Source organism: Protomyctophum parallelum (assembly GCF_964188405.1).
Source record: "Protomyctophum parallelum genome assembly, chromosome: 2".
In the NCBI taxonomy this organism is placed as follows: domain Eukaryota; kingdom Metazoa; phylum Chordata; class Actinopteri; order Myctophiformes; family Myctophidae; genus Protomyctophum; species Protomyctophum parallelum.
The window spans coordinates 38,131,167-38,143,855 of NC_139699.1; positions in this window are offsets into that span (position 1 = coordinate 38,131,167).

The window sequence follows — 12,689 nt, forward strand, 5'->3', positions numbered from 1 at the left end:
TAAATATATATTGAAATTCCTTTATTAGGAATAACCCCTTGAGATACAGCATACAGCGTTTTTGAGAAGGTCCTAAGGAGTACAATATAGGCCTACTATAAATATACAATACAAAACAATTAGCAGAGGAAAAAAAACTGGAAAAACAACACAAAATCAGGGTATTAAACTCTATGCAAGCACAAAAAGATCGTTTTCAGATAATTTGTTCAAAGTCAGCATTAGTAAACAGTTTATTTAATTATTTATTATTTTTTTATTATTTTTGTACTGCTTGTTTGTTTATGACGTTTCTGTTTATATTGTTTTTTTAATTGCTTTATTCAAATAAACATTTCAATCAATCAATAGTATTGAAATGGTCATAGGCATGTACAAGAAGTCGTATTATAAGAAGACGTTGCACTTTTGAACATAATTTATTGGAAGATGGTTAGAATATATTTGTATATAAAATGGTAAATGTCAGGTGTCTTTGCCATGGCCTGCTGGGAGAAAACACCAGCATAGGTACACCAACAAACTGGTGATGAAGGCTATGGGCTGTATATTGCGTGTCTTAAGTACCAGGTCTTATTCTCTAACTTGAGTAAACTAAAGACCTGGAGGCGTGATCAATGCCATTTGGCTATTCTGAGTGGCCAAAGAGCATTGATCACGCCTCCAGGTCTTTAGTTTACTCAAGTTAGGGAATAAGACCTGGTACTTAAAACACTCAAAATACAGCCCTATAGCTCTGTAGTCTGTCTGTAGTAGGAAGTAATCTAGTGTCTTGTGGCCGAAATGGTCGTGCTTTTGCACTTTAGGGTTGAGCATACAATTAAAGATATTTCTTTATTTATCCTGTGTGGTGTGCAAGTCCTTCACCTTTTCAGTTTTTCTTTCTTTTTGAGACCTCTGCGATCATCATCAACCTTATATATAAAGAAAGGTTCTAGCCTGGCAGGTTCTAGCCTGGCAAACTGGAGGTGGTCGCAAAGGGGAGGATGAGGAGAAAGCTGGAAGCCATATCATGATGAACCCATCCCACACTAGCAGCACAGAGTTCTGAGAACCATGCACATTGCTCCCCTACACACAGGACCATCTATCTAGCTATACATACCCGTCCGTCTGTCTGCCATGTGGATGTTCTCCTACATGCAGACAGAAGTGTTTCCAGACATGATATTTTCAGACTACCCTAGAAACTTATTTTCAAACTGCAAAACATATGGCAACCTAAAATTAATTTGGGGATTAATAGCAACTGTTTAAGAGTGCATAACTGCACATGCTAAAATGCAGTAGCCTAGTGATAACAGCAGTAGTGAGGGCTAAAAAGTAAATTATGTATAATATATGTTGTTTTTGTTTTGACTATATTAGCCTACCTTACATCTAATCAAGTACAGCATATTTTAATGAAATATTTATCTCCTAGATGCCCAGTCTATTATTTTCTTTAATTATTATTAAAAATCTTTATCAGTCATGGCCAGTGAGTCTATTGTTTTTTAGTGCACTGGGCCGTGACGTCATAGACAGAGCGCACACACCTTCCTGTAGGGGGCAGGAGGCAGGATGCGCTTTTCATTCTGAAGGAAAACGTAAACCTTTCCTGAAAAGCAGGGCTCCGTCTTATGAGATAATTTAGAACTTCGTGTCTGTGAGAGCTAGCTAATTTAAGACATCCGGTTGCCTTCAGAATAAAATAAGGTTATTTAATTTGTTAATTAAATAATTATTACATTACATTATTAGTATTATTATTACATTACAGTTATTGTAAAGACACACATTATATGTTTCTGTGTAAAAATAAGTAATTAAATAACATAAAAAAGTTATCTAAAATTTCTAAATGGATAAATGCTATTCACTGGAGTGCATGGACTTTATAAAGTGGACACTGGACAAAAGACGGCTCCGCGAGGCAACTATCTGGACATACCCACGCATTCGGGGAAATGTCCTCTACCACACCCCACTCTCCGCTAAGCGGGAGAGGTGTACAAGTAAGACGCGCAAACGCGGGAAGCGAACGCAGCTCGTGTGTGTGTGGTTGTGTGTGTGTGTGTGTGTGTGTGTGTGTGTGTGTGCTACAGCTGCGCCCTGTGTGTGTGTGTGTGTGTGTGTGTGTGTGCTACAGCTGCGCCCTAGTACACATAGCCTAGTTACAGACAGTGTCGTTGTGACAGTATTATTTTTATGTTGGGCCTAGTACAGCAAGTTACAGACAGTGTCGTTGTTAAGCAGCGGCGGGTGGTGTAACAGCGAGCAAGTTACAGACAGTGTCGTTGTTAAGCAGCGGCGGGTGGTGTAACAGCGGGACACACAGACATTCAGCCCTTGCTGTCTAGCTGCGTCAGCCCTTGCTGTCTAGCTGCGCCCTCTGGTGGCGGGCGGGTGGTGTAACAGCGTGACACACAGACATTCAGCCCTTGCTGTCATACTAAGTGGCTCACTGCGTTCGCAAAAATTCACAGCAGCAGACCTTCTACTGGGGTCAATGCTCAAAAAAGTACCGTTTCCGGACCCAGAATGGACACTGGACAAAAGACGGCTCCGCGAGGCAACTATCTGGACATACCCACGCGTTCGGGGAGATGTCCTCTACCACACCCCACTCTCCGCTAAGCGGGAGAGGTGTAAAATTCACAGCAGCAGACCTTCTACTGGGGTCAATGCTCAAAAAAGTACCGTTTCCGGACCCAGAATGGACACTGGACAAAAGACAGCTCCGCGAGGCAACTATCTGGACATACCCACGCGTTTGGGGAGATGTCCTCTACCACACCCCACTCTCCGCTAAGCGGGAGAGGTGTAAAATTCACAGCAGCAGACCTTCTACTGGGGTCAATGCTCAAAAAAGTACCGTTTCCGGACCCAGAATGGACACTGGACAAAAGACGGCTCCGCGAGGCAACTATCTGGACATACCCACGCGTTCGGGGAGATGTCTTGTACCACACCCCACTCTCCGCATTACCATTGTCATTCATGCAGACATTAGTGTTCAAACACCAGTAATTACCAAAATAATTAGTATTACTTTGCAAATGCATGCATGTTATAGGCCAGTGATTTCATGTCAATGCCCCAAGGCACAGCACTTTTTTGAGCATTGACCCCAGTAGAAGGTCTGCTGCTGTGAATTTTACACCTCTCCCGCTTAGTGGAGAGTGGGGTGTGGTAGAGGACATCTCCCCGAACGCGTGGGTATGGCCAGATAGTTGCCTCGCGGAGCCGTCTTTTGTCCAGTGTCCATTCTGGGTCCGGAAACGGTACTTTTTTGAGCATTGACCCCAGTAGAAGGTCTGCTACTGTGAATTTTACACCTCTCCCGCTTAGCGGAGAGTAAGGTGTGGTAGAGGACATCTCCCCGAACGCGTGGGTATGTCCAGATAGTTGCCTCGCGGAGCCGTCTTTTGTCCAGTGTCCATTCTGGGTCCGGAAACGGTACTTTTTTGAGCATTGACCCCAGTAGAAGGTCTGCTGCTGTGAATTTTACACCTCTCCCGCTTAGCGGAGAGTGGGGTGTGGTAGAGGACATCTCCCCGAACGCGTGGGTATGTCCAGATAGTTGCCTCGCGGAGCCGTCTTTTGTCCAGTGTCCATTCTGGGTCCGGAAACGGTACTTTTTTGAGCATTGACCCCAGTAGAAGGTCTGCTGCTGTGAATTGTACACCTCTCCCGCTTAGCGGAGAGTAAGGTGTGGTAGAGGACATCTCCCCGAACGCGTGGGTATGTCCAGATAGTTGCCTCGCTGAGCCGTCTTTTGTCCAGTGTCCATTCTGGGTCCTGAAACGGTACTCTTTTGAGCATTGACCCCAGTAGAAGGTCTGCTGCTGTGAATTTTACACCTCTCCCGCTTAGCGGAGAGTGGGGTGTGGTAGAGGACATCTCCCCGAACGCGTGGGTATGTCCAGATAGTTGCCTCGCTGAGCCGTCTTTTGTCCAGTGTCCATTCTGGGTCCTGAAACGGTACTTTTTTGAGCATTGACCCCAGTAGAAGGTCTGCTGCTGTGAATTTTACACCTCTCCCGCTTAGCGGAGAGTGGGGTGTGGTAGAGGACATCTCCCCGAATGCGTGGGTATGTCCAGATAGTTGCCTCGCGTAGCCGTCTTTTGTCCAGTGTCCATTCTGGGTCCGGAAACGGTACTTTTTTGAGCATTGACCCCAGTAGAAGGTCTGCTGCTGTGAATTTTACACCTCTCCCGCTTAGCGGAGAGTGTGGTGTGTTAGAGGACATCTTCCCGAACGCGTGGGTATGTGCAGATAGTTGCCTCGCGGAGCCGTCTTTTGTCCAGTGTCCATTCTGGGTCCGGAAACGGTACTTTTTTGAGCATTGACCCCAGTAGAAGGTCTGCTGCTGTGAATTTTACACCTCTCCCGCTTAGCGGAGAGTGGGGTGTGGTAGAGGACATCTCCCCGAACGCGTGGGTATGTCCAGATAGTTGCCTCGCGGAGCCGTCTTTTGTCCAGTGTCCACTTTATAAAGTCCATGCACTCCAGTGAATAGCATTTATCCATTTAGATAACTTTATTATTATTATTATTATTATTTAATTACTTATTTTTACACAGAAACATAATGTGTGTCTTATAGCATCATTTAAATGCTTAATTTGTAGTTTTAATGTGCAAATTAAACTTTTTTTCAATACTCTAGAGTGTACTCTTATTTTGAAGAGATCGTCCACCGGAAGTCTTAAATTAGCTCACTAGATTAGCTCACTAGACAGTGCCAAAAAGCAGCATGGCAGAAGCAGCTATCGGTATTATTTATTTCCCTGTAATTTGGATGCAAAGCAATATACTGTATCATTATCAGCCATTGTACTTGCTTTCCTGAGTGAGATAAGGTGAAGATAATTTGATTAGGTATGTGACTATGGAGCTCAGCTGTCCTCGTTGGTCCAGCCGTCCAGGAGGACAGAATGCTATACGTACATTCAATAAGAAAGTTGCTTCTGGGATTTGTCTCCACTTAAAAGCAGGCTACAAATTGTTTACATTGGTGTGGTGTCTGCTTGATACCACACAGTAGGCTGCCTAGTGCCTATATACCCTTGTGATTGTGAAGTATGCTGATGGTGATGGAGGAGAAAGTTAATCTATACTATAGCCATCGTAGAACCAACCACGCGACGCGAAGGATGAATTAAGGCAAGCGCAGGTGTTTTTGGAGTATAATTATGATAGTTTATTCACAATACACTTATAAGGAGGCTGTAGAAACGACCTAATAATTTCATCGATATGCACAGCTTCCCTTTCCTACTGTCAAAACACAATTTGTAATGGAATAGGCTATAGGCTAGCCCTGAGACATGACTGTCATGATGATTATCATGACATATGAGTCATGAACCATGGCTAGCTATAGGCTAACTTTATAGGGACACCGGCGGACACGTGCTCCCTAGCTGTCACCATCACATAATTATTGTTCTACTCCTGTTACCTACAGGTAGTTGAACTAAAACATTTGACCACCTGTAGTGTTGTATATTCACATTTATGTATTAAAACACACCGGAGACAGGGCTGCCTTGTAGTCTTTACTGGTTCACGTCAATGAATCCAATCCAAGTCACGTTGCATGTAATCACCACCACTTAATCACATAGCCTATGACCCACCTGTCTAACATCCTGGTACCCTATGCAATACAAGTGGCACTGGACACTACACCACCACAGTGACAAATTTACAAAATGTAGGCGTAGGCTATAGCAATTCCAGATTTGGACCCTTAGTATTACATTTTACATTGTAGTGGGCGGCAAGTGGGGTGTCCCAATTCGTTCACTTGTACAACCAGACTTGCAGAACTATAAGGGTCCATTTGAACCCAAGAAGGTGAGCCCTTGAACAGAGGTTGAGAAACAGTGCTGTAGTACAGTCAGTATGACTGTCTAAACATTTCCTGTCCCATTTCAGGTGAATTGCAGTACAAGCAGCCGGTCTTCTGATTAAAGAAGTGATTTTGAAGAACATCTACAAGCCTCAAAACTAATTTCATTAAAAGCCGCCTCCTACTTGTGATTGCACCGTTGACTGGACCCATATGCCTACAAAGCAGCAACATTGTCCCTTCAAGATTCAAGGTATTTATTGACACTTGCACTTTCAGTACAATTACAACAGTACAACTGTGGCAACATTGCAGGCAGTGAAATCATTGTTCTTAGAGCCTCAACAGTGTGATCACGATAAATTATTGTCCAGTAATGAAAAGGCGTACAGGGTGGAATGGCTTGGATGACAATTTAGTATTAACTTATGTTAGCCCACACAGGTTGCATACATTTGTTAGACATCCTAACAGTCCGACAGGCATTTGTTCGACAACACCGTCACTCCCGAGTCCCGGAAATGCGCTGCTGGTTACAACTAACCCGTGCTGTGGGTTAAAACCAAGGGGCCAGTGAGGCTCTCCAATGCTGAAGCACTGGACCCTAGTGGTAAAAGGAGGGACTGCAGGCGGACCCGTGGAAGTATGATGAGGAAACAGTTGCAGCTGGGCTTTAACGTTCAGTCTATCCTTGCGCAGCAGGTTAAAACGAACCTGGGGCAGGTTAACCCATGGCTCCCGGCATGCGTGGCAGATTAATTACAACTAACCCGTGGCAGGTTAAAACGAACCCTTCCTGTGAGGTTAGGTTTAGGGTTGGGTTTAGGGTAGGGTGTCGTAGTTATTTTTGGCATTACTGCAGCCTACAGTATGTGTATGTGCTGGGGAAATAAATCTGAATTCCTAAGAGAAACTGGAAGAAACAACAGATCCCAGAAGATACCATATATTGATACTTGATATATTGGGAGTGATTGAAGATACTGATGGAGCAGTTGGACAGACATTCAGATGTAGTTGGTTACTAGTAACTTAGTACTGTGCAAGAGGTTTCCTGGTTAGTCTCTACTGGGCCCTGCAGCAGTGCAGCTGATATTAGAGTGAAGTTTTGCTCATACTCCTTGCCGATAATGAGGGCAAGGTTTGCAGACTAGGCGGGGCTGTGAGATCTTAAAATTGTCAGATGTAGGGGAGGGGAATTGGGGTAAGGGTTCTAGGTTCACTTTTGCGGTATTTGTCAACAATACCAAGTACAAGTGCACATTGGGAAGTGCTGGCTGTTGTAAGGGTATTATAGGCAGAGTTAGCTGATGGAGAATTTCAGTTTGTGTCCAAAAGCATGCCAGCAGATCTACAAGCTCACAACGTGTGGTGTTGTGACACGTGAGCTTATAAATTAGCTCTTTTTGTCAAAGAGCATTACCAGGTGTAGAGGGAAAAAAGGACCCCTGGGGTACCTCTGTGGTAAGATGTATCCATTTTGATAATAGGAGATTTTGCTAGTGTGTGATGACTGTAGTTGGTACCTCCTTACGTGAATGTAGGAACACTACACCGCCATCCATGCTATACTTTTGGCCAATGCAGTCAAAAGCAAGAAGTCTACTCTAAACCAGGGGGGCAGTCAGACAGATATTTTGTGAAGCCTGAAACTCCTGAAAGTTCATATAATGGCCTGTTGTGGCGCTGTCACTGGACCCAAAAAAACCCATAGCCCCATAGAAGTCCATGTATTTGGGCCCAACTTCACCTAGACTGTATTACCTTAATAAACATGGTCATGAATACTTTCTGCTTCCAGTCACTAGTTTAAAGTCTCATTTCTAATGTCATAATATTATTTTTGGAAAATTATGGTCCCATTTATTAAAAAAGTCACGCATGTTCTGAGGGGCGTGGCCACCGTTACAGTCTATGATCGGGATTCCCCTCCCACTCGAGTCAAAATAAAAACCAACGGAGAAGAAGGGGGGAAGTCCCGCCTCGTGTCTAGGCCAGCCAATGGCCAGCTGGGCCAAAACGGAGCCAGCCAATGGCCAGCTGGGCCCAAACGGATCTAGAAAGATGGCGACTTACAGTGCAGGAATAACAGGCTTCATTTTACGTCCATGTTAGACCCGGGGAACGCTTTGTCCATATTTTTTTACAGTCTATACTCTAAACTCATTCAAAACAAACAAGTCTATAAAGATTACCTCAGCATTCTCCAGGCTGACTGTCGAGTCGACCAATGCTGTTGACAGACGATGCAAGTCTCAGTTGATTATACATGCCAGTGGGATTATTGCTGGATGCAAGTAACCATGTGCAAAAGCCCAAGCAAGAGCTAATGAAGGAAATAGGAGACTGTGTTCTAGCTAGTTCACAGCCTCGGAGGAGCTGGGATGTGTCTGGGGACAAGCATCTATCGCCAATCCCTCATTGCCATCTGGATGGAAAAACTAGGAGACTACTTTTCTTTGCATTTGACTCCACCAGAGTTTTTTTTTTAAACAATATGTTTATTGTTTTTTTTGTTTTTTCTTTCATACATAACATGGTAATGCTGACATTTTTCACAGGAGCATTGGAGCAACGACGACGATAAACAAAACATTTATCAGAAGTCAATATATAAGCAGATAAATTAGAGTATAGGTCCTAATATGTTATATCATGTAAGGAAAGTATTGATTAAATTAGTGAGGACAACCCCATACGACAACTTTGCTATGTACACTTGGCATTTAACTGAGTTCCAAAAGGTTACAATAATATGTCTTAATCCATTTAGACCTGTTGCAACCTATACGTTATACCTTTCAATCCAGGAGCTACATCTGTGTCTCATTAGTTGTTGCTATACATGTAGCAACATAATAATTATTTTTTTAATTTTAACTAAGAATTTGAAGGTTTTCAGGAAACAATTAGGTTAGGTTTTTGAAAGCATTTTTACAATTGGCGTCAGGTCTAAATGGGTTGAAGTTTAATGGAATAATAGGCTGCTATTCATAGTAGCAAATGACTCATCATGGCAATAACTGAATCACAAGATAAGTTATTTTTTGCTGTTACTCTAGTCAAAAAGTTCCAAAGAAATATTAATAAATTAATGTACTCTACGGTATACTTTTGTACAAATACTGACTTCTCAGGTCACAAAAACCTACAATCTTTCTCTAACCTGGTGCTACACTGCCACCATGTGGCTAAACGGTATCTTCAAACATGTTCTGTTCTGACTGCAACACCATGTTCATTTGATAGATATGATCGCTTCACTAAAATGAAACCGTGGTTGTATACATTGTCGTACTTTGTCGTAAGTAATTCATAATTGGGGTACAGGGATGAATATGTTAATATAGACATGAATTGACATGAACTCATATCCAGTTTTGACCATTGTCTTGTTTGAACATAGTATAGAGTAATACAATAATGTATTTTATTTGTAAATAATTAGTTCACATTAAAAGGGGAGAACACACCAAATGGCATGTTTTGCTGTTGATTAATAAAGCAATAGGGCCAGTGCATAGGGAGGAGTTTCACTCAGAACGGGTTATTCTGGTTGCCATTTTCCTGCCTACTAGGCTATAGTAGTAGGCTGCGAGGCTACAGTTTCCAGCCTCACTGTGGAGACATATACCATTGTAGATTTAACATAATTAAATAAACACTGTATGGTTTGGGTGTCAGATGACAAAATAACATAACCTTGATCCACAACAGTAATGGGTCTGCCCTGTCCGCTTTTATACCCTAACTTCCACCGCCGGCTGTGAGAATTATGCTTCCATTGTAACCTTGCAGTGCGCTGACTGTCAGAGATATCAAATAATGAAATGCATGCTGTATGGTTTCTTTGATTTGGGTGTCAGCTGACAAAATATAACCTTCAGCAACATGTGAACACATGTACGGTATGCTCTGCTCTCTACCTGTCCTCAAACGAGCATGACAGTGTAATCAAAATAATAATCGTCAGATCGGACAGATTATTTATTTACTGCGGAGAGAACACATGTTTGACTGATCACTCGTCACTCTCGTGGTGTTTTTCCCCTCCCTGGTTCGATAAGGATATGTCCACATGTCTTCTCGTCAAGTAAGATGTAAACATTGAGAACTGTTTCGATAGTAGAGAAATGGAAGATGGTGTACTGCAGTGGCAGTATACACACCAGCGTCACTGACAAGCAAACTTACGAACTACAGACTGGCAGCCAAGTACCCTAGCATCCTACGTGCCTACATGTAGGCAGGAAGATGGCTCCCAAATAAGCCAAAATCCTACCGAACGCGTCACTATGCCCTCCCCCTATAAGCCGCAAGAGGGGTGAGGTTACTGTGTGTTTTATAATGGCTGAGAGGTGTAGTGAGACACGACGCTCAGTGAGTGTCTCCAACCCTCTCAGACATTATAAAATACACGGTACCCTCGGACCTCGCATGGCTTATTGCTTTTCGAAGACCGTTACAAACATAAGTGACCCCAAAAGTAGTTACACTTTCCGCCCACCAGAGCGAGCCACACCTTGCTTAGACGCCCACACGGCTAGGGTGTGTAAGGAAATCAAGCGCTTCCCTTCCCTAGTTGAGCTACAGAGATGCAGAATCAATGTAACGCACCTGGGAATGATAGAGGGTGGTATTCTGAAATACCGCACTCGCCTATTAGCTTGCATTGCACAGTGCGCTTAGTGCGCTATTTCCGAACGCACCCATAAAGTGATTGAAGGTGTAGATTATCGTGAGATTTACTACGTGGTCTAATCAGATACAGCCAATCAGAATCAAGTATTGGGACTACCCATATTAGAATAGTAAATTAATCAGCATAGTGACATGTCTATGCTGAAACAATATCAAAGTCAAGGTGAACTTTATTGTCCCACGACTAAGAATTTTGGCTTGGGCTGTCTGTCACCCGTTAAACTATATTTACTTTACAAAAACATACGAATATCCAAATAAATAAAACATAAAATAAGATTCCAAAATCAAACCTAACACATGGATAATGGTTCTCCAGTGTCCATCCCGGCTTTGTTTTTTCCTTGTCTAGCACTGGATTTATTAGGTTATCATTTTTTTGAGCGGTGCAGCCGCTCCAATGCACAGCTTTGTGTGTGTCCGTTTGAGCAAGAAATGTCCGTTTGAGCATGAAATGTGCGTGACGTCATGTTGTTGACATCATCATACGTCGTCATTGTGATGAAAGGCACCGCTCGCTTCACACAGTGTGATTTTTTGAGGAGAGCTAGCCCCTCCTACATACAGTTTTTCATCCCGTCACGTCTCACATTTGCTATTGACAATGAATGGAGAATATATGTCATTATGTGCCAGAAATATTGGGGCAACACAAAGATTAAATGCCATTGACAATGAAAGGAATATTTGCGTCATATGTTGACGAGCAAATCGGCTAACCAATCATATATATATTCAGTTGTCGTCTTACATGATCATGATCATGTTATTATTTTTTAATAAATCTGGGCCGGGGGAAAATTAACAATAATAATAATAATAATTGTCTTTATTGTCCCACAGGGATATGCAGCTTCACAGTCTGTTCCACATAAAAAATATATCACAAAACAACATAATTCCAAGACAATACAAAAGTCCCCAGGAGGATACACAAACCAACATTATAAGCGAGGCAGTTTGTTTAGTGCAGCAATGGCTGAATGGACAAACCTCCCACTGAAATGAACTTTTTGCTTTTTCAAAGTTCTGTATCTTCGTCCAGGTGGCATGAGTGTAAAGTGACACGGGGATGATCACTAGTGTCATTTTTAAGTGCTTCCACCTGCAGTGATGTAAATTAGTTTTGTAATGGGTCCCGGGACCCAGGGGTGGTCTTTTCGATGGGTCCGGGGACATTTCATGAGTCCCGCTTCAATGAAGTCATATTTTGTAATTTTTACAGATTGCACCATTGAACTCCCTTTTCATCTAGTATGGTTATAAAATGGTTATATTCATGTATAAAATATATCTGAAAGAAATTAACACAATTCTAAATCTTAATCTAAAGAGTTATGCAAACATAAAGTAACTTAAATGGCACCAAATTACAGTACAGTGCTGAGTACAGTAGTGTGTCCATGGCAGTCGGGACCCCCAGAAAGGTCCACAGATGGGTCCATTATCAATAATCTGCGTTTTGGGATGCAAAATGCACCCTATTAGCATCACTGCACCTATAGGAGTGTACTTTGCCCCCCCCTATAGTGTAGGCTCTTAAAAATAGCCAATGCAGGGTTGAAGTGGTAAAACTGTATTTGTGTGATCATGTGGCCTATAGTCGCGTCTTTTGGGCTTGTTTTCGTAGACCTGGCTGCTTGTTTCTGTTTCAAAATCTGGTAACAATGCTGGAGAAAAAAAAATCCTACACAATTTGTGTAGCAATCCAAGATTGTGGAATAGATAGTCTGGCTTGAGAGACTAGGGCCCTCATTTATCAACCGTGCGTACGCCAAAATATGGGCGCACGCCGAAATTACCGGCATTTAACATTTCCGGCAAAGCTTGAAAGTGAACGTGACAACGTTCAAAACCCACGTCTGCTCGGGACCTGGCGTACGTTTTGTCCTCACCTGTTTTTCTGTCGTAGAACGGCGGAGCAGCATTGTTTGACCAGCTGAGAGGCTGTCACAGGCATTTAAACATATGTTTTCACTCCTAAAATGTTAATATAAAACGGTATGTGTATGCAGTAAAAAACAAAAGAGAGATTTCCAACTTTACAAGTAATTAAAATCGCACAATTAAAAAAAATATAACATGTTTACAATGTATTAGTTTGTGCTTAATCAAACAGTGCTTTACTGGCCTTGTTATGCGAGC